The sequence below is a fragment of the Anomaloglossus baeobatrachus genome, chromosome 3, assembly GCF_048569485.1.
Source record: "Anomaloglossus baeobatrachus isolate aAnoBae1 chromosome 3, aAnoBae1.hap1, whole genome shotgun sequence".
NCBI lineage: Eukaryota > Metazoa > Chordata > Amphibia > Anura > Aromobatidae > Anomaloglossus > Anomaloglossus baeobatrachus.
In genome coordinates, this window is record NC_134355.1 from 509,484,281 (window position 1) to 509,510,713 (window position 26,433).

Sequence of the window (26,433 nt, forward strand, 5' to 3'; positions counted from 1 at the left end):
GCCGCCCCCGAACGCTGAATTTCAAAGCTCAGGACGCCGCCCCTGGGTGCCCGTGGTCCCGCGCATGCGCTGTTCCACTGTAGCGGTGCCGTGCACTGTGTGCACGTGTGACCGCTGGTGACGCTTTGCGCGGGCACGAGGTTATGGGCGGCGCTGTGAGTGTCATCAGTAAGTGCCGCCCATAACCTCGTGACCGCACTTTCCCCTATTACTCCAGCGTTATGCGCAAGCGCTCGCTGGCCTGATGACCGGACGTCACCTCCTTCCCATCCATTTCCTGCTGCTGAGCAGGATGGGAAGGAGTTGACGTCCGGTCATCAGGCCAGCGAGCGCTTGCGCATAACGCTGGAGTAATAGGGGAAAGTGCGGTCACGAGGTTATGGGCGGCACTTACTGAAGACACTCACAGCGCCGCCCATAACCTCGTGCCTACGCAAAGCGTCACCAGCGGTCACACGTGCACACAGTGCACGGCACCGCTACAGTGGAACAGTGCATGCGCGGGACCACGGGCACCCAGGGGCGGCGTCCTGAGCTTTGAAATTCAGCGTTCGGGGGCGGCGTAAATCTGCAGGAGGAACAGCAACGGACCCCAGGCAGCCCGTCCCCATGGAAGATTTAAGAAATTTGCATAAGAAAAGGTACAAGTTTACAAAGTGTTTATTTTGGTATAAAAGGTGCCACAAAAACTATAGGAAGCTTCCTAGAATGCAGCCCAGGAGCTGCAGAGGGGGGAACGTTTAGCTTTATAGCTAAATTTCTGATGACAGGTTCCCTTTAAAATCTGGCTGTGATCCGCTGGTCCCAGTTTTTGGCGGGTTCGATCCATTCTAGTTATGACCACTAACGTCTGTCACTATATATGTGGTCGTAACCATGGATACTTAAGCCACTGCAATGTTCTACATGTGGTAAGTGATATATTAATAAGGAGACCTATACCTTATTTTTAATTGGAGGTATTTGCTAATAATAATACTATTATTATTACACCTATTACATATTGGGATAGGATCTTAGAGATGTGAATACCCGTTTAGGTATTAACATGGCACGCATGGAGTCTTCATTACGTCTGACTCTTGGAAATGTATAAAGAAGGCCGTCCGTGAAACACAGCCTCTGTACAGACCGCAATGTATGGATCGGCATCGAGTCTCCCGACCAGTATTCACCAGCGTCATACATGACTGTGAGACCGATGAGTTAAGGTCGGGGGACTCGAAGCCGGTCCGTCCATCACTATGCACAGACTGGGTTTCATTGATGCCTAAATTCAGCCTAACAGCACCTGCTGCCGTTCTGACAATGTGGACATCTACTGTACAAGGCTTGGTTTTCTGCTATTAGATTGTGGATGTGACAACTTACACTTTTCAGTGCGACCATATTCACTATCGTTACTTGCACTTTTGTAGCGCAACATTGTGATCCTCTCTCGGGACTACAAGTTGACATAGGCTAAAGTGAGAATGTGGCATCACTACACCATTGTCAGAGATTTGTCTATACACAGTCTGACAGCGTAAAATAACCACTGACCCATCAGACTCTCTAAGGACACATCCTATTGACAAGCAGAAGGGTTGAAAATGGTTTAAGCTTTTTTATTTATTTATTTTTTTAAGTGAAATGCTCAATATATGGCCTTATTTCCATTGGCAATTACTTTACAAAATTAAAAACCGCCTCCAAACCTCTTGTGAAAAAAACAATGTAAAAATACTTGATGTTTATATTGACATTTATGTACATTGAAAACATTAAAAAATAGTTTGCAACTTTAAGAAAAAAAAAGTGTGAAATCACAATTGGTGTCCAGTATGGGTCTAGAAAAGTTCATTGTGTTTTCTGTAAACCCCTTCCAGCGTCAGAGTGATTAGAACTCACTATATAATTATATTAAAGAGAACCAACCACCAGGATTTTGCAATATGAACTAAAGGCAGTGCCATATTGGCACTAAGATGCTGAATGCTGGCATACCTGTTATAGAAAGATCCGATGCTTGGTTGCAGAAATATCTTTAATCAAAGTTGCAGAAATGCGCTGCACTTTGATTGACAGGTGAAATGGGGGCGGGCCTTTGTGGATCCGATCATCGCTGTAAAGTCCACCTCCAGCTTTCTGTATGATGTGCCCCCTTTTTTAATTTGAATCTCACTCCGCGCCGCCATTGCTGTTGTTGGCGGCACGTGTGCATTGACACAGTGATTCTGTTTTCATTTAAATGGGGCTGGAGTCATAGCATGCGTAAACCGCAATCTCCGGCACCATTTTATTGAAGAAACGTTGAAGACCATGAGTGGCAGGGGCATGTGCGCAGAAGTAAACATGAAAATCTGTGTACGTGCTGATGCCTTTCATAGTCTTCAGTCTTTAGTATGGCACTGCCCTTAGTTCATATTGCAAAATGCTGGTGGTTGGTCCCCTTTAAAGGGAACCAGTCAGGTGCAATATGCATCCAGGACCACAAGCAGTTCTGGGTGTATATTGCTAATCCCTGCCTAACAGTCCCTGTATCTTGTAGCATAGATAAAGAGATCTTAAGATCTTTTACCATCTGCTAATGAGCATGTTGACCACGATAGCACCCGCCCCCGTCGTATGTGTGACATTTGGTGATCGCCGTAGCAAACATTATCGCTATGGCAGCGTCACACGCACATACCTGTGCATCGACGTCGCTGTGACCACCGAACAATCCCTCCTTCAAGGGGGAGGTGCGTTCGACGTCACCGCGACATCACTAACCTGCCGACCAATAGAAGCGGAGGGGTGGAGATGAGCAGAACGTAACATCCCTGTTACCTCCTTCCTTCCGCATTGCCGGTGGACGCAGGTAAGAAGATGTTTGTCATTCCTGCGGCGTCACACATAGCGATGTGTGCTGCTGCAGGAACGACAAACAACATCGTACCTGTAGCAGTAACGATATTAAGGAAAGGAGCGACGTGTAAACGATCACCGTTTTTGGACTATTTTGCGATCGTTGATCGTTGCTCCTAGGTGTCACACGCTGCGATGTCACTACCGGCGCCAAATGTGCGTCACTACCGACGTGACCCCGACGATATATCGGTAGCGATGTCGCAGCGTGTAAAGCACCCTTTAGTTACCCGGCCAGTAGCCTCTCATTAGCATGGTAATATGTCCCTGTGGGCGTGATAACATTCTAATGAATACACAGCATCACACAATGATCTCACTCACCTCTCCACCGCCATCGCCACCCGACGCTGGATTTCGGCTCAGTGCGCATGACCCCGAAGTTTTGGGTAATGCGCACTATGAAGCCGGTTGTACGCATCCTGGCTTCAAACTGAAGTAGTGTGCATGACCAGCGATGGCGGCGGAGAGGTGAGTGAAATCATCTTGTGATGCTGCGTATTCATTAGCATGATACTTTTACTAAAGATCTTTTGATCCATGCTAGTGTATACATGGACGGTTAGGCAGGGATTAGAAATATCCACCCAGAACTTCTCGTGGTTCTGGGTGCATATTGCACCTAACAGGTTCCCTTTAAGGATCCATTTGTGGGGTAAGTCTACAGGTGCAGGAAGACGAGGAAGGCTGCACTGAAAAAGAATGTGGTTTCTTTTCTTCTGGAGACTTCCTTGAAATTCCTGGAGTTTTTCCGCTGAATAGAGTAATAAACGCTGCACACCTGCTTAAACACATGTAAGAGGAATGTAATAGAGCAAGCAGCCGAGAGGAAAACGTAATAGAACAGATGTGCAGTATGCAGAGGAGATTTTGCAATGTAGTACCTTTATGTCCTAGGATCAGCAGGACCCAGTGTATATGGCAACATATGTATTCTTATATTTAATAAATTAACGTGATATCAAAAATAGATTGTGTGAGGCAAATCCCGGGATATGAAGATGAATTATGACTTCCAGTCATAATCGCTCATCACTCCCTGGCAGTGCCCCCCTCCCTTCTTGTTCTCAATGTCCAGCATCTGTGAAGGTGTTACACCTCCATGGCCATCTCCTGTGATATGGAGATGAGATGATGTGGGAACAATGGACACAGGAGGACTCCCTGCCGTGACCCTGTGGTAGGAGCTGCTATCTAATTAGCAAGCTTGGAAGTATCCAGACAGAACGACTCCAGTAAAAAATGGTTCATATCTCGCAAGCCATATTTCCGATAAATATGGCAACCATAAAAATGGTGTCTCCGCATGCGGACGATGCTGGCACACCCTTTTTATGGGAGCGGGAGCTTGGGAAATACCCCAGGCGTGATATCAGCCAATGTGGAACTAGTAGACGAGTCATGAGTCCTCTCATTCTGTAGCTAAATTCATAACTGTCACAATGAGAGCATTGGCGTCCGCCTACGACGCTCCCAGGCAAAGTTATGGCCCATATTCCATGTTGTGGATTGTCCATAACTCCAGCCAGGGGTGGAGCAGTGCTCCCTCTGAGGTCACTAAGGTAGGAGGGGACCTGGATTTGCCCAGGTTGATAACCCTACTTCGGCCATTTTCCAGGGTTCTTTCGCTGGGGGTCACGTGCAGGAAACATCTGTGGGAGTTCCTAGAAACCTGGTCTACAGCGCCCCCCTGTGGCCAGACGCACAAGGTAACTGCTGGAACTGTGTATGCCTGTTTGTAACCCATGCTTTGATTGTAACTGTACTCTGACATATGTATATTCTGTAGATTCCCTATTGTATATATTGTAGTTTCTAGTGTGGCTTTAGGCCGATTAAATTATATAATTAATCTTGGGCTGTTCTGTTATCTCGATCTTGAATCCCACGTCTGTGTGTTCGGCTAATAGTTACCGTGAAGCGGTTGGTGGCAGCGAGTTGTGCCAAGGATTATTGTGGGGAGGCCAGTGAGATTCGGGGAGGTTTTATATATTCCGCCCGCGGAGGTCGGGGGAATATATACCCTACTCTCACCGGGGACCCTTCAATAATCGGCATAAGTAGTATAGCGGCCTCCTTGCTTATTGTCGGGCAATTCCATAATTGGCCTGACTATAAGAGGGGCGCTAGAGAGCGCGTCACGTGCTCTGTCTGTCGGTCGGGAGGTATAAAGGAGGGGTGACCCCCACTTGTTACCCCCCGATTGTGACGTACTGGTAGCCAGCGCGGGGGATTTCTGAGTGACCCCCCCGGTGGTTTGTGACATATTGGTGGCATAGCGGTGGGATCGAGATAATAGTGTGTGTGAGTGTGAGACCCATACTCCCAGACACTAAAGACTGCCTGCAGCAGCTGTGGCTGCTGGGGTCTTCAGACTAGCTCAACACTAGAGTGTCAGAGTGCAGATACTGTAAGGTGTGTGGAGGCATCAGGTGTCACTTCTGTGTCAGTGACCAAAGTCTGCAAGAATGGCTGAGAGCACCAGGAGCAAAGCCAAAGGAATGGCCGATGCTCAGGCCAGAGACGATGAGGAGGTTGTCCACGAGCCCTCCAAGAGCCCGACGCCAGAGAACAGCTCTGCAGAGGACATCGCACAACCTGGCACTGCTGGACAAAATGAGGAGGAGCTCGCCCAAGGGTCCTCAACGAGCCAGATGCCAGCCCTCCGCTCTGCAATGGACAGTGAATCACCAGGCTCCGCAGCGGGCCGCAGATCACCACGTGCCATTCCACCGAGCCTGGGAGGCTCGGATAGCCTTCTTCAAATGGCTATGGCCCTTCTCCAGGCTGGAGACCAGGAGGGCTACAAGGAACTCCTGGCAGAGCGCAGGGCAGAGCGGCAGGCGGCGCGTGACGCTGAGGCTGCGGAGCGGCAAGCAGCGCGTGAGGCTGCGGAGCGGCAAGCAGCACGTGAAGAGCGACGGCAACAGGCAGACCGTGACCACCAGCTGCAGCTAGCTCAGCTCCGGCCCTCATCAGCCACATGTGACCTTCAAAACACCAAACTTCCAAAGGTCCGTGTTGAGGACTTCCCAGTGCTGGAGAAGGATGGAGACTTGGACTCTTTCCTGACTGCTTTTGAACGGACTTGCTTGCAGCACCATCTGGACAAGGATCAGTGGGCCAAATACCTGACCCCCCGTCTAAGGGGTAAGGCCCTGGATATCCTTGGGGACTTGCCTGCTGAGGCAGATCAGGGCTACGACACCATCAAGCGGGCCCTGATCCAACAGTACAACCTCACTCTAGAGTCCTACCGCAAGAAGTTCCGGACCCTGCAAAAGGGACCAAAGGACTCCTGGGCTGACCACCGGCGGGCCCTTGCCCGAGCTGCCGACCACTGGACCCAAGGCCTGCAGCTTTCCACCGGACCGGAGATCCTGGACTTGTTCATCACGGAGCAACTCTTGTGGAACTGCCCTGAGGATCTCCGCCAGTTCATCCGAGACCAGAAGCCAAAGGGATCCACGGCTACAGCTGCCCTGGCCGATGACTACACCAACAATCGGGCTCCTGAGGCCAGGAGAGCAGCCACCAGCAGCACCTGGAGAGGGGGTAAGATGAATTCTACGACTGCCCCACCTGCCCCTAGACTGCAGGGGGTGTCCCCCTCAACTCCCCTCTCCAGGCCCGTGGCAGAACCAAGACGGTGCCACCAGTGCAACCTACCTGGACACTTCAAGGCCATGTGCCCTCAGCGTCCCAAGGCCCCGGCTCCGTCCCCGTCCCAAGGGCCGCCCAAGGTGTATTGTGTGGGTGGGGGTGGTGGTAGGTCCCTGGACAGCTTCCAACCTGTCACCGTCGGCCGGTCTGTGACCATAGGACTGCGAGACAGCGCCTCGGAGGTGACTCTGGTGCGGCCTGAGATGGTGTCCCCCCAAGACTTGATCCCTGGAAAAACCCTCGCTGTCTCCGGGATTGGAGGCATTGACCCGGCGCTGCCTGTTGCTGACATTTATGTGGACTGGGGCGCAGGGCGAGGGGTGAGGGAGGTGGGGGTAACTGATCGGATCCCCGCAAACGTGCTACTTGGGACAGATTTGGGGCAGATAACCTCCCAGTTTGGGCCCCCACCAAGGGCTGAACCTTCAGCCAGTACGGACATGACTCCTGACAATGTTAATGTGTTATCTATGAATGATGTGAGAGAGGGGGGAGTGAACTCTGATATTTCTGCTTGCACAGACACCATAGACACACACACAGCTGCAGCTGTGACAGGGGAGGGGGTCAGAGAAAGGTGTGACAATGCCTCTACAAGTAATCAGCCTGTGAGCTGGGATCTGCTGCCCTCTGCAGGGATAAGCAGAGAGCAGGGTGCTGCAGGGGGAGGACCAGTGTGTGGGGTGGGGGCTACCACAGCAAATGTGGGGTCCCCAGAGATTTCACAGCGGGGTTCTGTTGCTGCAGGAGGGGAACAGGCAGGTGAGATTGGGGCCGGTCCAGGAGCGGAAGTGCTCCCAGGTAAGATCTCGGTGCATGGTTCCCCCACAACCGGGGTGTCAGGAAGCCAGGTCGGTCTGCCTGAACCGGCGACTTGGTCAGGAACGGAGGAGGAGCAGGCACGACCCACGGTCGCAGCGGCTGTGGCCGCTGTCACCCGCAGTGGGAGTGCTGGAAGCCAAGGGGCCTCCCGGAGGTCCGACAGCTCTTCCCCTTCTGACCAAGTGGCAGCCGAGTCAGGTGGAGGCCAGGACACAGGTCCCGGGGTACTGACCGAAGATGTGACAGTCTCGTCGATTCTGGCCACATCTAGTCAGGGGTTTCAGGCAGCGTTAGAAGCTGACGACAGCCTGAAAGCTCTTAAGGAGCAGGCGGCACAGCCTCCCTCGGACTCGGACCCGGAGCGAGTGGTCTGGGACCAAGGACGGCTGTACCGGGCCACGGTCCAGCAGGGTTCACCGGAGGCGTGGCCCAGGGACCGACAGTTGGTGGTACCCTATCCGTTCCGGACGGAGTTGTTGCGGATCGCACATGAGATTCCGATGGCCGGACACCTAGGGATCGCTAAGACCAAGGCCAGGTTAAACCAGCATTTCTACTGGCCAAAAATGGGGGCCGATGTGGCTGCCTACTGCCGTTCGTGTGAAACCTGTCAGAGAGTGGGGAAGGCGGGGCCACGCCCCAAAGCCCCACTGGTATCTCTGCCCATCATCGATGAGCCTTTCAGGAGGGTGGCTGTGGATCTGGTCGGCCCGCTGGCCATCCCCAGCAGCTCCGGGAAACGCTTCATACTGACGGTAGTGGACTATGCCACCCGGTACCCAGAAGCAGTGGCCTTGTCGTCCATTCGGGCTGACAAGGTGGCCACCGCATTGCTGGAGATTTTCTCCCGAGTGGGTTTTCCCCAGGAAATGCTCACTGACCGGGGGACCCAATTCATGTCCCAGCTGATGGAGGCCCTCTGTAAGCAAGTCCAGGTGCGACATCTGGTGGCCAGCCCGTACCATCCACAGACTAATGGCCTGTGCGAGCGGTTTAATGGCACCTTAAAGCAGATGCTTAAGATGTTGGTCGACTCCCATGGGCGTGACTGGGAGCGGTATCTCCCACACCTGTTATTTGCTTACCGGGAGGTTCCACAGGCCTCAACAGGATTCTCACCGTCTGAGCTCCTGTACGGGCGACGTGTGCGGGGCCCCCTGGCTCTGGTGAAAGAGGCTTGGGAAGGGGATTTGGCCACCCCTGGAGTGTCGGTTATCGAGTATGTCATGCGCTTCCGGGACAAAATGCAGGCCTTGACGCAACTGGTACGCGACAATATGGCTCAAGCCCAGGCCGATCAGAAGCGTTGGTACGACCAGAACGCTTGTGAGAGGACCTACCAAGTGGGTCAAAAGGTGTGGGTACTGGTCCCTGTACCACAGGACAAGCTTCAGGCAGCCTGGGAAGGCCCATACCTCGTGTACCAGCAGCTCAACCCTGTGACGTACCTGGTCACCCTGGACCCTGCCCGTGGAAGGCGGAAGCCCTTCCATGTGAACATGATGAAGGCACATCATGAGCGGGAGGCATGTGCGCTCCCCGTGTGCAACCTGCCCGAGGAGGGAGAAGCGGAAACCCTCTTGGATATGCTAGCCCAGGTTAGGGCAGGCGGATCCATTGAGGATGTGGAGGTTGGCCACCAGCTCTTGGAGGACCAACGGTCCCAGCTGTGGGCCACCCTACTCCCCTTCCGGGGGTTGTTTACCAACCAGCCCGGAAGGACTGACTTGGCTGTCCATCACGTGGACACTGGGGATCATCCCCCGATCCGGCGTTCAGCATATCGGGTCTCCCTGGAGGTGCAGCAACACATGCGCCAGGAGATTGACGAGATGCTGAAGCTGGGGGTGATCCAGGCATCCAACAGCGCTTGGGCCTCGCCTGTAGTCCTCGTCCCTAAGAAGGACCGAACCACTCGGTTCTGCGTGGACTACAGGGGGCTCAATGCTGTCACGGTCGCCGATACGTACCCAATGCCACGCATCGATGACCTGCTCGATCAGTTGGCCGGGGCTCAGTACCTGACCATCATGGACCTGAGCCGGGGATATTGGCAGATCCCCCTGACTCGCAAGGCCAGGGAACGCTCTGCCTTTATTACCCGATTTGGACTATACGAGTCCACGGTGATGCCATTCGGGATGAGGAATGCCCCTGCCACTTTCCAGCGGATGGTCAACACCCTGCTCAAGGGACTTGAAGGGTACGCGGCCGCGTACCTGGATGACATTGCCGTCTTCAGTCCCACCTGGGAGGACCACCTAGAGCATCTAGCACAGGTGCTCAGGCGGATCCACCGGGCAGGTTTGACCATCAAGCCGGGAAAGTGTCAGCTGGCCATGAGCGAGGTCCAGTACCTCGGTCACCGGGTAGGCGGGAGAACACTGAAGCCCGAGCCTGAGAAAGTGGAGGCCATCGCATCCTGGCCCACCCCCAGGACCAAGAAGCAGGTGATGTCCTTCTTGGGGACCGCCGGGTACTATAGGAGGTTTGTTCCACGCTATAGTAGCCTGGCAAAGCCCTTGACGGACCTCACCAAGAAGAAGCTGCCCTCTGCAGTCGATTGGACAATGGACTGCGAGACAGCCTTCCAGGCCCTAAAGGACGCCCTGTCCAGCCCGCCCGTGCTACAGGCAGCCGACTTCACGCGGCCGTTTGTAGTACAGACCGACGCCAGTGACTTCGGCCTCGGTGCGGTGCTCAGCCAGGTGGACTCTGCGAGCCAAGAGCACCCAGTCTTGTACCTGAGCAGGAAGCTGTTACCAAGGGAAGTGGCCTATTCCACGATGGAGAAGGAGTGCCTGGCCATAGTGTGGGCCCTGCAGCGTCTGCAACCCTATCTATACGGGCGCCACTTCATCGTGGAGACGGACCACAATCCCCTCAGCTGGTTGCACACCGTCTCTGGGACGAATGGGCGATTGTTGCGATGGAGCCTTGCGCTCCAGCAATACAACTTCACCATTCGCCACAAAAGGGGCCGTGACCACGGTAACGCAGACGGGCTGTCCCGACAAGGAGAGGTCGCGGACGGGCGCACGGGGGAACACCGGAGTGTGCTGCCCCCTAGCGCCCTCAAAAGGGGGGAGGTGTGAGGCAAATCCCGGGATATGAAGATGAATTATGACTTCCAGTCATAATCGCTCATCACTCCCTGGCAGTGCCCCCCTCCCTTCTTGTTCTCAATGTCCAGCATCTGTGAAGGTGTTACACCTCCATGGCCATCTCCTGTGATATGGAGATGAGATGATGTGGGAACAATGGACACAGGAGGACTCCCTGCCGTGACCCTGTGGTAGGAGCTGCTATCTAATTAGCAAGCTTGGAAGTATCCAGACAGAACGACTCCAGTAAAAAATGGTTCATATCTCGCAAGCCATATTTCCGATAAATATGGCAACCATAAAAATGGTGTCTCCGCATGCGGACGATGCTGGCACACCCTTTTTATGGGAGCGGGAGCTTGGGAAATACCCCAGGCGTGATATCAGCCAATGTGGAACTAGTAGACGAGTCATGAGTCCTCTCATTCTGTAGCTAAATTCATAACTGTCACAATGAGAGCATTGGCGTCCGCCTACGACGCTCCCAGGCAAAGTTATGGCCCATATTCCATGTTGTGGATTGTCCATAACTCCAGCCAGGGGTGGAGCAGTGCTCCCTCTGAGGTCACTAAGGTAGGAGGGGACCTGGATTTGCCCAGGTTGATAACCCTACTTCGGCCATTTTCCAGGGTTCTTTCGCTGGGGGTCACGTGCAGGAAACATCTGTGGGAGTTCCTAGAAACCTGGTCTACAGCGCCCCCCTGTGGCCAGACGCACAAGGTAACTGCTGGAACTGTGTATGCCTGTTTGTAACCCATGCTTTGATTGTAACTGTACTCTGACATATGTATATTCTGTAGATTCCCTATTGTATATATTGTAGTTTCTAGTGTGGCTTTAGGCCGATTAAATTATATAATTAATCTTGGGCTGTTCTGTTATCTCGATCTTGAATCCCACGTCTGTGTGTTCGGCTAATAGTTACCGTGAAGCGGTTGGTGGCAGCGAGTTGTGCCAAGGATTATTGTGGGGAGGCCAGTGAGATTCGGGGAGGTTTTATATATTCCGCCCGCGGAGGTCGGGGGAATATATACCCTACTCTCACCGGGGACCCTTCAATAATCGGCATAAGTAGTATAGCGGCCTCCTTGCTTATTGTCGGGCAATTCCATAATTGGCCTGACTATAAGAGGGGCGCTAGAGAGCGCGTCACGTGCTCTGTCTGTCGGTCGGGAGGTATAAAGGAGGGGTGACCCCCACTTGTTACCCCCCGATTGTGACGTACTGGTAGCCAGCGCGGGGGATTTCTGAGTGACCCCCCCGGTGGTTTGTGACAGATTGTAAGCTTTCATTACTTTTCGGATCCCTTGTTCAGGCAACAAAGCAGATGATTACATGAGGAGTTGCTTGACAGATTTGTAATGGTTCCTGTAGCAGAAATCAAAGTAGAGCTCTTCTGTCACAAATCATACCACCAATGGGCCTAGTCCTGGAATTAATGGACTCCATACTAGTGATGTGTCGGTCGCGAATGATCTGACACAAAGATCCGGCTCCCTGCTGTGAACAACAGGAGCCAGATCACCAGTGTGAGCCACTGAAATCACTAAACGGCTCTTTTTGCAGTCAAAACCTGCGGCTAAACTCCGCCTACTCAGCAATCTAATGGGCCACTTGTAAGTGGGCGGGGCTTAGCCACGGGTGGGCGGGGCTTTGGCGGCGTTACAATAATCTTAAATATGTGTTCACCTGGTGTGAACACATATTTAATAAGGAGCCGAGAACGATCTGAAAGATCCGGCTCTTTTTGGTGAACGGAGCCATACCGGACTGCCCATCACTACTCCATACTTCTATAGTCCTTACCATCCACCCATGCCACTGGAAAATAAGTTACTAATTTGCAACATTTTCCATTGAAATGCATCCTGTGTAAATATAACCTCCACTGTTTTTATATACTGTGTAATTTTTAGCCTGATTCATTTCTTAAAGGGAATCTTTCAGCAGGTTTTTGCTTTTTATTATTTGTTACTTAATAGGCTACATGTGCATGCTGCAGTTTTGTTGTGACAAAAAACTACATCATTGAGACATCAAAACTGCACCAAAAACTGCCCCTTGTCCTAAAGAGCCTTGAAATGTAGAAAACTAAAAACACTTGTAATGATGGTGCGTTTTTGGTAATTCTCATTTAATGCTTTTTTTTGTGGAAAAATAGTGATGGGAGGACCGGACTGTAAAGTCTGATCCCCACAAGTTCAAAGGCACCTGAGGGCATACCTCCCAACCGTCCCGGATTCTGCGGGACTGCCACGATTTTAGAGGGCTGTCCCGCACTCCCGTGACTCACAGCTGATGTCCCGACTCCTCCCCTCAGGGGAGTGAATAGATTAAATTAAATTATCATCGGCTCTGGATTTTCGGGGCAGCCGGGACTCGAACTCGTGGAACTGTGAGTTCATTGTTTCAAAGGCAGCAGCTTTACCACTGAGCTACTGCCTGTATTGAAAGCAATAGGAAGATTTTGTTATCTTGACCTCTATACTGCAGGTGAGACACCAGAAGCAGGTTATTCAGCTGCAAAGATGGATGGAGGGATAGAGGGAGGGATGGATGGATGATAGAGGGATGAATGGAGGGATAGATGGAGGGATGAATGGAGGGATAGAGGGATGAAAGGAGGGATGGATGGATGATAGAGGGATGAATGAAGGGATGAATGGAGGGATAGAGGGAGGGATGGATGCATGGATGATAGAGGGATGAATGGAGGGATAGAGGGATGGATGGATGATAGAGGGATGAATGGAGGGATAGAGGGAGGGATGAATGGAGGGATAGAGGGAGGGATGGATGGATGATAGAGGGATGAATAGAGGGATGAATGGAGGGATAGAGGGATGGATGGATGATAGAGGGATGAATGGAGGGATGAATGGAGAGATAGAGGGAGGGATAGAGGGATGAATGGAGGGATGAATGGAGGGATGAATGGAGAGATAGAGGGAGGGATAGAGGGAGGGATGGATGGATGATAGTGGGATGGATGGATGATAGAGGTCATGGATGATAGAGGGATATATAGATACACGACAGATAATAGATAGATAGAGATAGAATCATAGATAGAATCATAGATAGATAGAGAGATAGAATCATAGATGGATAGAATCATAGATAGAATCATAGATAGAATCATAGATAGAGAGATAGAATCATAGATGGATAGAATCATAGATAGAATCATAGATAGAGAGATAGAATCATAGTTAGATAGATAGAATCATAGATAGAATCATAGATAGATAGAGAGATAGAATCATAGATAGATAGATAGAATCATAGATAGATAGAGGGATATAGATAGATAGATAAATACTGTATCTCAATGTAGGTGAAAGAGTCAGATTCATTTGTTCCCATAAAACCACTATAAAGAAATGAGGAAAAAAAATACAAATACCATTTTTTTTTTATCTTCACCATCTTAGATTCAAACCAGCAACGTTCAAAACTTGTATCCAGCAGCCTCCTAGCTTCTCAAGCTGTTGAGCCACTAGGATTGATGATGTCAGAGGGAGGATTTCACATAAATGAACCTACAATGCAGCCTCTTACACAGCAGATTACACAGGACACAGCTACATTGTACAGAGCAGCATCTCTATGTCCTGTATTCTAGAGGGAGAGGAAAAGAGGATTTTTTTTTCTTCTAATAAAGTTACTAAAATAATAAAAAAAATAGAATAATGTAATTTTATTACACTTTTTTATAAAATAATAAACATCACAAATCAGCAAATAACATGGACATATTTGGTGTCCCTGTAATCGTAATGACCTGAACAACACAGCGATCAGATTATTTATGGGGATCGGTAAATGGCGGGAAAAAAAAGGCGCAATTTATTATTTTTCTTTATTAAAACCCATAAAATATGTAATAAAAATGGATCACTGAGGCCGTGTTCACACATAGCGTAAATGCTGCATTTTTTCTGCAGTTGTCCGCGCCACGAGTGCAATAACAATGTTCTCTGATTATTGCGTGTTTGCGGTATTTTTTATGCATTGTCCCCCTTATTTGATACATGTTTGTTGCTGATGTGAATCCTGAAGCTTATAAAGAAAGAAACACCAAATCCGCACAGTTCAGCGGCGTCTTTCCACGCACCGGGGGCGGAGATTTCAGGACGTCTCATCCACTTTGCTTGGACAATCAATCCATATTCCCATGTAGTGTAAATGCTGCATTTTTTCTGCTGTTTTTTTGCACATTTATTCTGCTGTGTTTAATTGTCCAAGTAAAGTGGATGTGATTCCATGAAAAGACGCCGCTGAATTCTGCGGTTTTCGGGGGGGGGGGTTCTCTGGAGGTTTCTATGTGGAGATTAAAAAAATGCAGGAAAAAGCTTCTCTGTACAATAAAAACACTTAAAGACGCAGATTCACATCTGAACCAAAAACGCATTAAATAATGAAGAAAAGGCAGAAAAAATGCTGCAAAAATGGAAAAAACAGAGAAGATTGTTATTGTGTAGTTTGGTGCAGACAGAAACAAAAAGAAACAGAATTTATGCAACGTGTGAACACGGATTGATAGGCACAAATAAGCAACATGTCATATAGTGACACAGAAATATAAAAAAATTCTGACTGCTATAAATATGAATGAACAGTCCGGGGCATCTGCTGAATGACCCTTACTGCCAAATGGGTGTGGCTAGGGGTGTGGCTAGGGGCGTGGTCAAATTTTGCCGCGGCGCGCTGCGCACGCCGCATACTTTATCCCTCTGTCCTTTCTTGAAAAGTTGGGAGGTATGCCTGAGGGGTGAGCCGATGACGGAATTCTCAGGGAATTCCGGGTATTGTTCTAGATCGGGCAGTCGGGACATAAAGAAAAAATATTACCCCCAGTATTACCCCCACACTATGTTGATGGCCCTCAGTATTCCCACCACACTGTATTATGGCCCCTAGTATTTCCCCTAGACTGTAATATAGCCTCCAGTATTTCATCCACACTATATCATGGTCCACATTATTTCCCCCACACTATATCATGGCCCCCAGTATTTCCCTCACACTGTAATATAGCCCACAGTATTATTCACCCTACACTGTACCACAGCCCCAGTATTTCCCCCAAACTAATATAGCACCCGGTATTCCTCGCACACTGTATTATAGCCCCCAATGTTCCCCCAAACTGTAATATGCTTCCCAGTTTTCCTCTCCCAATGTATCATGACCCCCATTATTTCCCCACACTGTAAAATGCCCCACAATATTCCCCCCACACTGTAACATGGCCCCCAGTATTCTCCCCAACTGTGTCATGGCCTCCATTATTTTCCCCACACTGTAATATAGCCCCCAGTATTCCACCCCATACTGTTTCACAGCCTACAGTATATCCCCCACATTGTAATATGACCTGAGTATTCCCCAGACACTGTATCATGGCCCCCAGTATTAATTCAAGAGCAGGAAAAACCCAAAACACACATTGCAAGTCCTACTCGGACTGTGATATACAGATTTGTGAATTAACACTAAAGATATGTGCACATGTGGAAGAGATAGAAATGAAGTCTCATGTAAAAACTGCAGATAATATGTGTAGTGTAAAATAACCAGCAATGTGGATGTGAAATTGCCATTTCTGTAACGTGTCACAACAGGGGCTCTTAGAATGGCCCTCAGGCTAGGCGACCCTAGCTCTCCCTATTCCCAGAGTTATCTCTGATGGTGAGGATATCTGGGCCGCCTTCCTTGCCCTGCTCCTGGCCAATGCTGATCTCCTACCCCCTTCCCCCAACCACTAGGGAGGACTGGGGCAGGAGTGAGAAAGCCAACAGAAATAGACAAATAGGGGAAACCAAATCTCTATTTCAAGGCACACACACGTATAAGACAAAAAGAGTTTAAGAGGAAAATAAGATCAGGGAGTAAACAACAAGACAACAGGAGAACTCCACAACAACTCCACGCAAAGTAATACATTCACCAGCAGGACTGGGGTACAACAGCACATAGACCGGTTTAGGAAAAGCTATAGTCGGCATGGGAAGATAGTCTCTACCATCTTAAAAAGGCGAGGCGTGACTGTTCTAGGTCTCCCACAACATGTGATCCTAGAGATAACCAGCAGGCCAGCAGAAATTAACTACTGTAAGCCCGAACACTAATGAGAACACAGCTGGTCGACGCCCGAGCCTGTCTGTGTAACTCAGAAGCATCAAAGGAGGCAGAGTGTGCAGAGTGAACAGCGTCAGATGTCGCCATGACACTCTGCAAGTTTAGAGCCAAACACCGTGTGACACCATGCTTTGCTACTTAGTGCCATGTTAAGGCACCATTTATGCTTGGTTTTAACTGTACAGAATGATGTTAGACATTACTTTTATGTGATTGAGAGTTGTCTTTTGACCTGATTATATTTGTTGTCTGTCGGTTTGTGAAATAACTGACTGCTCCAAACCAATGATAAAATGTCTGTCAGCTTTCATAAGAGGCAGATCTAGGAACCTTTCCTTAGAGGGGTTTGTAAACCCCTTTCTGTTTACCTCTTATAAATGAATAGGCTTCTTAAAGGGGTGATTCACTACTTAGCTTTACTAGCCACATCGATATAACGTTCAGCATCAATGCTTCTATCAAATACCTTGTGTTGTCAATAGTGCGTCTGAGCGGCACTATTGCAGTCTGCTTATGCCCATCGCGTGACCCCTGGGCTTCATGACCTCTGAAATCCGAGGATGTCACGTCAACTTCCAGTTGACCCGAAATCACCGAGGTCGACCCCAGTCTCCATGAGTGACTGGGTTGTGGGCAGCATTTCACCGCTCATCACAACCAAGCATCTTGCGCCCTCCCTCCTTTGCTGCAGAGTGCCGCTCAGAGGCACTATTGCCAACACAAGGTATTTGAGAGAGGCCTTGTTGCTGAGCGTTCTATCGATGTGGTCAGTGATGCTAACTACTGAACCACCCCTTTAAAGTACCTGCTCTCTGGCACTCCTAATCTAGTTTTTTTCCAACATCTTTGGACCGTTGCTGGAGATGTAACTTAGATGCAAATACTGTCTCCCACATTGTTGTGATTGTACTGTCATAATTCTATACAGTACTGGAAAATAGTCCAGATTCTGGTTCATAAGGTTTTAGAGCTGGACCTTGCACTGGATATACAGTATTTACATATTTGTTTCATGTTCCACCTTAAAGCCTCAAGAAGGCAGCCGCTAAGCTTCTGCTGCATTGCTTTGCTTCACACTGGAAAAACACCCTAGCCCCAAACTAGAGTGATAACGTCAAGGATTAAAGAAGTCAAATTCATTTAATGGCTTACAGCTTCAACTAATAACCATTTGGATCAGTTTACTATGGTATGGTATGGTAATTACTATGGTAATACCTTGGGAGGTATTCTTAGAAATAAATCATCTTTAATGCATGTTATGTTAGTTAGTTTAAGCAAATATTGTTCCTTGCAAGACTTTAACCACTACAACAGAGAAGTAGATGATGTTCCCTCCTATTGTTCTTCCTTTCATGTTACCCTGTCCTGTTTAGTCTACCTGTATTTTTTGGTTCTATCCAGATAAGGCTACACCCATCCACCCTATCTTATCTTTCCTTATATATAAGATAGACTATAAAGTAAGGGGTGCTTCACACACAGCGAGCTCGCTGCCGAGATCGCTGCTGAGTCACGCTTTTTGTGACGCAGCAGTGACCTCATTAGCGATCTCGCTGTGTGTGACACTGAGCAGCGATCTGGCCCCTGCTGCGAGATCGCTGCTCGTTACACACAGCCCTGGTTTGTTTTCTTCAAAGCCGCTCTCCCGCTGTGACACACAGATCGCTGTGTGTGACAGCGAGAGAGCGACAAATGAAGCGAGCAGGGAGCAGGAGCCGGCGTCTGACAGCTGAGGTAAGCTTGTATCCAAGATAAACATCGGGTAACCAAGGTGGTTACCCGATATTTACCTTAGTTACCAGCCTCCGCAGCTCTCACGCTGCCTGTGCTGCCGGCTCCGGCTCTCTGCACATGTAGCTGCTGTACACATCGGGTTAATTAACCCGATGTGTACAGCAGCTAGGAGAGCAAGGAGCCAGCGCTAAGCAGTGTGCGCGGCTCCCTGCTCTCTGCACATGTAGCTGCATTACACATCGGGTTAATTAACCCGATGTGTACTGTAGCTAGGAGAGCAAGGAGCCAGCGCTCAGTGTGCGCGGCTCCCTGCTCTCTGCACACAGCGCTGGTAACTAATGTAAACATCGGGTAACCATACCCGATGTTTACCTTAGTTACCAGTCTCCGCAGCTTCCAGTCGGCGGCTCCGTGCAAGCGCAGCGTCGCTTGCACGTCGCTGCTGGCTGGGGGCTGTTCAGTGGTCGCTGGTGAGATCTGCCTGTTTGACAGCTCACCAGCGACCATGTAGCGATGCAACAGCGATCCTGACCAGGTCAGATCGCTGGTCGGATCGCTGCTGCATCGCTAAGTGTGAAGGTACCCTAAGGGGTGCTTCACACACAGCGAGCTCACTGCCGAGATCGCTGCTGAGTCACGCTTTTTGTGACGCAGCAGTGACCTCATTAGCGATCTCGCTGTGTGTGACAATGAGCAGCGATCTGGCCCCTGCTGCGAGATCGCTGCTCGTTACACACAGCCCTGGTTCGTTTTCTTCAAAGGCGCTCTCCCACTGTGACACACAGATCGCTGTGTGTGACAGCGAGAGAGCGACAAATGAAGCGAGCAGGGAGCAGGAGCCGGCGTCTGACAGCTGAGGTAAGCTTGTAACCAAGATAAACATCGGGTAACCAAGGTGGTTACCCGATATTTACCTTAGTTACCAGCCTCTGCAGCTATCACGCTGCCTGTGCTGCCGGCTCCGGCTCTCTGCACATGTAGCTGCTGTACACATCGGGTTAATTAACCCGATGTGTACAGCAGCTAGGAGAGCAAGGAGCCAGCGCTAAGCAGTGTGCGCGGCTCCCTGCTCTCTGCACATGTAGCTGCATTACACATCGGGTTAATTAACCCGATGTGTACTGTAGCTAGGAGAGCAAGGAGCCAGCGCTCAGTGTGCGCGGCTCCCTGCTCCCTGCACACACAGCTAAGCGGTGTGCGCTGGTAACTAAGGTAAACATCGGGTAACCATACCCGATGTTTACCTTAGTTACCAGTGTCCGCAGCTTCCAGACGGCGGCTCCGTGCAAGCGCAGCGTCGCTTGCACGTCGCTGCTGGCTGGGGGCTGTTCACTGGTCGCTGGTGACATCTGCCTGTTTGACATCTCACCAGCGACCATGTAGCGATGCAGCAGCGATCCTGACCAGGTCAGATCGCTGGTCGGATCGCTGCTGCATCGCTAAGTGTGAAGGTACCCTAAGGGGTACTTCACACACAGCGAGATCGCTACTGAGATCGCTGCTGAGTCACATTTTTTGTGACCTCATTAGCGATCTCGCTGTGTGTGACACTGAGCAGCGATCTGGCCCCTGCTGTGAGATCGCTGCTCGTTACACACAACCCTGGTTCGTTTTTTTATTGTTGCTCTCCCGCTGATAAGCACACATCGCTGTGTGTGACAGCGAGAGAGCAACAATCCTGAATGTGAAGGGAGCAGGAGCCGGCGTCTGACAGCCTGCGGTAAGCTGTAACCAAGGTAAACATCGGGTATCCAAGGTGGTTACCCGATATTTACCTTCGTTACCAGCCTCCGCAGCTCTCACGCTGCCAGTGCCGGCTCCTGCTCCCTGCACACGCTAAGTTAAGCGGTGTGAGCTGGTAACTAAGGTAAACATCGGGTAACCATACCCGATGTTTACCTTAGTTACCAGTGTCCGCAGCTTCCAGACGCCGGCTCCGTGCAAGCGCAGCGTCGCTTGCACGTCGCTGCTGGCTAGGGGCTGGTCACTGGTCGCTCGTGAGATCTGCCTGTTTGACAGCTCACCAGCGACCATGTAGCGATGCAGCAGCGATCCTGACCAGGTCAGATCGCTGGTCGGATCGCTGCTGCATCGCTAAAGTGTGAAGGTACCCTTAGTACTGTTGTCCTGATACTTACACAATCGTAACCTTTATTGACTTTATAGTTCTTGGCTCACATAAAATGATTTTATATGTAAGGTTTTGTTATTGTCTATCGTTATGTTAATACTGTATGTTATTTGTATTTTGTAAAATTTCGAAATAAACAGTTTGATAAAAAAATGTCTCTTCTGTTTTCACACTGAGGACAGTGTCACACGTTCATCAATCGCTGATCATTCTCACAATGAAAGACATAGATGGGTCATCCCATGTGAGACTGGTGCAGAAACTGTGAATCCAGCCTAAGGGTAAGTTCACACAGTGCGTTTTTCGCGGTGTTTTTGCGCGTGTTTGGGGTGCGTTTTTGCCCAGAAAACTGCATGACTTTGCTTCCCCCAGCAAAGTCTATGAGTTTTCATTTTTGCTGTCTGCACACAGCGTTTTTTTTCAGCTGCATTTTTGTGGTGACCACAAAAACGCAGCATGTCAATTATTCCCGTGTTTTTCACCGCGTTTTTCATCCATTGAGTGCAATGGGATGTTGAAAGACGCAATGAGAAACGCAAATTGTTACTATAGCTGCGTTTTGGTGCATTTTGTTGCGTTTCTAAGACCAAAAATGCCGCTATAAACGCAGGAGGTGGGTAGTAAAGTGACATGTACAGGAAGAGGATTCCTTCTGTCAGTAAATACAGAAGCGTGAATCCTCCCGGTACAGTCACCGCTGCTTCAATCTCCCGTCCTGTGCATGTCAGCTCCCATGCGGCGCCATGTCTGGGCGGGAGGTGGAGGCAGCGGCGAAATCAAAAGTGAACAGTAGAAAAAAAAAATGTCATACTCACCTATCTGCAGACTCCCGGTGCCATGCCCGCTCCCAGCTCCTCCTCCCGGTACCGCCGCTCCGGCTGTGTGCAGTCTCCCCGGGTACGTATGCCTGCAGGACCTGGCGATGGATCACCTGATACAGTCACCTGACGCGTCAGCTGATCGTAATTCTCGCGGTGTCGCCAGATTTTTAGCGCCCAGCCGGCTTAACCTGTCAGCGGATGCCGTCAGGAGACTTCATCCCTGATTACCGGCAGCTCCTGCAGCGATCGGACGGGATCAGACTCGCTCCAGGAGCTGCCGGTAATCAGCACATAAGTGAGTATTTTTTTTTTTTTTTGCACTGATGCATCAGCTGATTGTATAAACGGCTTTTATACAATCAGCTGCTGTGTGATGTGATTCAGGCCTTGAACCTGATACATCATCTGATCGCTTTGCCTTCCAGCAAACCGATCAGATGATATTGGATCCGGATTGGACGGCGCGGGACCCTTGACCCAGGATTACTGCAGAGGGGGGTTCTTTATTTCAATAAAGATGGAGTCACTAATTGTGTTGTGTTTTATTTCTAATAAAAATATTTTTCTGTGTGTTGTGTTTTTTTTTATCTTTACTAGAAATTCATGGTGGCCATGTCTAATATTGGCGTGACACCATGAATTTCGAGCTTAGGGCCAGCTGATAATATACAGCTAGCCCTAACCCCATTATTACCCAGCGAGCCACCGTCACCAGGGCAGCTGCAAGAGTTGGGCACACCGCCAGAAGATGGCGCTTCTATGAAAGCGCCATTTTCTGGGGTGGCTGCGAACTGCAATTCGCAGTGGAGGTGCCCAGAAAGCATGGGCACCCTGCACTGTGGATTCCAATGCCCAGCTGCCTAGTTGTACCCGGCTGGACATAAAAATTAGGCGAAGCTCACGTCTTTTTTTTTTTTTAATTATTTCATGAAATTCATGAATAATTAAAAAAAAAAAGGCTTCCCTATATTTTTGGTTCCCAGCCGGGTACAAATAGGCAGTTGGCGGCAGCCCGTACCTGCCTGCTGTACCCGGCTAGCATACAAAAATATGGCGAAGCCCACGTCATTTTTTTTTGTTTGGGGGGGGCAAAGAAATCCTGCATACAGTCCTGGAAGGAGGATGCTGAGCCTTGTAGTTCGACAGCTGCTGTCTGCTCTCCTGCATACACTATTGGATGCAGCTTGCTGAGCCTTGTAGTTCTGCAGCTGCTGTTTGCTCTCCTGCATCCACTAGTGGATGGAGTATGCTGAGCCTTGTACGTCTGCTCCCCCTGACTCTCCCTCCAGCATACAGTCCTGGATGGAGCATCCTGAGCCTTGTAGTTCTGCAGCTGTCTGCTCTCCTGCATACACTAGTGGAGAATGAAGAACATATGGAAGAAGGAAATGACATCAGACCTTTTTTTTTTTTTTTCAACAATCTTTAATGGCAATGTTTACTGATAAAAAAAAACGCAGAAAAACGCAGTGAGAAAAAACGCAGCAAAACGTAGCCAAAAACACACCAAAATGCGGTAAAAACGCATGCGTTTTTCCATGCGTTTTTAAAGACGCTGCATTTCTGTGCGTTTTTAGCGCTAAAAAATGCACAAAAACGCAGCGTCAAAAAAACGCAGTGTGTGCACTTAGCCTTACTGCGCAGTAGAAGTTACTTAAGATTAGTAAAAAAAAACAAAAAAAAAAATCCTTTTTCCACATTAGCTGTATCTAGTGTAGTACAGTAACTCAGCTCCTTTCAACTGAATGAAGCAGGGGCTGAATAACCAGACACAGCCCGTGGACGACAGTGATTCCTTTAACTCATATAATCCCTTTAGCCGACAAATGGTAATATGCAGTTTTTGTTTTGCGGTGTGTGTTTAACTCTGAAGTTTTGCTGCAGCTTTTGATCCTACTCTATAAAGCTAGTTGTCATAGCACTGTATTGCTCCAAATAATAGCCCTTTATAAATTCAAGCTATTGAGCACAAAAGAAAATCTGTCACTCAACTTCAAGCATTAGAGCCCGGATCTCATGTCCAACTGGAAATACAAATAAGTATTAAAGCTGGGCAATACTTCTGACACAATTTATCTGGATACTGTATGGCCGATTTTCATATCTGTCTGTCTGTTGTTTTTTTTCTCCCAGGGAGGTTACCTGATGCCAGAATGATCCCATAGTTTTCAGTGGAATCATTCCCAGCATCCGCCTCATCGTTTTTTGACTGGTTGGATAGACAGATTGAAAAAAGGTTGTGTGCAACTTTTCTATCTAGAAATGTCTGGCTAGTGCTCATTATTGTCATCATTTGTGTAGAACTTAGGCATGAAAACATCTAAACTGACATAAAGGGTTATTCCCATGACCAAGATCTTATCCCAATATGTAGTAGGTGTAATAATAATATTAGCAAATACCTCCAAGTAGAAATATAGTTTAGCAAGGACCACGGAGCTTGCCTCGGGGAAAGGCGCTTAGCGGTCTCGAGATATAGAAGATGCTTGTGATCGGTGATCACAGTAACCAGGTGAATGGCCCCCTCCAGGAAGTGTCGCCACTCCTCAAATGCCATGGCGAGTAGTTCCCTGTTACCTATGTCAATTTCATTTGGCAGGCGACAACATCCTGGAAAAGAAGGCACAAGAGTAAAGTATACCCAATGATGGACTTTGCGACAACACAGTTCCTTCCCCCACCTCAGATGCATCCAACTCTACTGTAAACGGAAGCGTAACATCAGGCTGTATAAGTATAGCTGCTGATGCAAGACACTTTTTAATACTCTGAAAGGCACATAACGCACTCTCAGACCAGTCGGAGAAGTCTGTCCTTTTCTTAGTTATGTCGGTTAGAGGTCTGGCAATGGCAGAGAAATTTTTAATACATTTTCTGTAGGAGTTAGCGAACCCTAAGAACCGCTGTACTGCCTTAAGGTTCTCCGGATGGTCCCAATTCAATACAGCCTACACCTTTGAGGGATTCATCCTGAACCCAGACATGGAAATACTGTACCCCAAAAAAGGTAACTCCTGAATCGAAAAGACACACTTTTCAAGTTTAGCATAAAGCTTGTTTGCCCTAAGTGAGTAAATGAGTAAGGGTACCTTCACACTTTAGCGATGCAGCAGCGATCCGACCAGCGATCTGACCTGGTCAGGATCGCTGCTGCATCGCTACATGGTCGCTGGTGAGCTGTCAAACAGGCAGATCTCACCAGCGACCAGTGACCAGCCCCCAGCCAGCAGCGACGTTCAAGTGACGCTGCGCTTGCACGGAGCCGGCGTCTGGAAGCTGCGGACACTGGTAACTAAGGTAAACATCGGGTATGGTTACCCGATGTTTACATTAGTTACCAGTGCACACCGCTTAGCTTTGCTCTCCTAGCTACAGTACACATCGGGTTAATTAACCCGATGTGTAATGCAGCTACATGTGCAGAGAGCCGGAGCTGGCAGCACAGGCAGCGTGAGAGCTGCGGAGGCTGGTAACTAAGGTAAATATCGGGTAACCACCTTGGTTACCCGATGTTTATCTTGGTTACAGCTTACCGCAGCTGCCAGATGCCGGCTCCTGCTCCCTGCTCGCTTCATTTCGTCGCTCTCTCGCTGTCACACACAGCGATCTGTGTGTCACAGTGGGAGAGCGCCTTTGAAGAAAACGAACCAGGGCTGTGTGTAACGAGCAGCGATCTCACAGCAGGGGCCAGATCGCTGCTCAGTGTCACACACAGCGAGATCGCTAATGAGGTCACTGCTGCGTCACAAAAAACGTGACTCAGCAGCGATCTCGGCAGCGATCACGCTATGTGTGAAGCACCCCTAAGTCATCCAGGTAAATAACAACAAATCTATCCAACAGGTGAGCAAACACATCATTAATAAAAGTTGGAATACAGCCAAAGACAAAAGGTATTACCAGATTCTCATAGTGACCCTCCGGTGTATTAAACGCAGTCTTCCATTTATCCCCCTTCTGAACCCTGATGAGGTTATAGGCCCCCCTGAGATTGAGCTCAGAAAACCACGTAGCACTGGTTAAACAGGTCTGTAATAAGAGGCATGGGAAATGGATCACGAACTGTAACCTGGTTCAGCTCCTGGAAATCCAGACACAGCCATAATCCACCATCTTTTTTCTTCACAGAAAAGAACCATGCCGTGACCGGAGAGGATGAAGGCCTAATGTGCCCACTGACCAGACTCTCAGTAAAGTCTCTCTGGACCAGACAGATTGTATAATCTGCATTTTGCAACCTGGCTCCTGGTTTTAACATTCTCATGCAGTCGTATAGTATGTGCGGCGGCAACTCCTGACAACTCTTTTCAGAGAACACATCCTTGAACCTAGACAAAAATATCAGGAATACTGGGGGTAACACCAGAAACACAGGACCCTATACAGTAAGCTTAACAGTATGGACTCCACTGTAAGATATCCCGAGTCTTCCAGTCAGCTAAAGGGTTGGGTAGGGTGAGCCAGGGGAACCGCAGTACCACTGGTGCAGGTAGGTCCTTGAGCACCTGATAGGTGAGCCGCTGAGTGTGGAGGACTCCAATGAGCTGTTCCAAATCGTGAACACACTCTTTGAAGAACCCCTGAGACAGGGGAAATGAGTCAATGGCCACAATCCATATTGGATTGGGTAACTCGTCCACCCTTAACCGAGGAGAGCGGGCAAAGTGCTCCTTAATGATGTTTGCCCCTACCCCACTATCCAAAAATACCTTGATGATGAGTTCATAGCCCTCAATCTTTACCCTGGCAGGTAACAAACATTGAGTAGCCATCATGGAGAAGATGCGTAGGCCCAGCCAGAAATCCTCCAATCCGCCTTAGCCTAGCAGTTTTCCAACAGCCAACCTTTCTTAGGTACAAGGTGACATATTAATAAAGTGCCCCTTTTTTCTACAGAACAAACATGCCCCACTAGATTTACGAGCAAGGGATTCCCCCTTCACCTGAATCGTCCCCCCAAGCTGCATGGGCTTGTCCGAGGTCTCTGGGGGTGTCACGGGAGATGCTGAAAGACGTAGTCTCGTGAGACCTCTTATGGAATCTGTAATCTATTCGGATTACTAACTCCATCGCAGACTCCAGGGAAGGAGTGGTCTCATATATGACCAAGGCCTCCTTCACA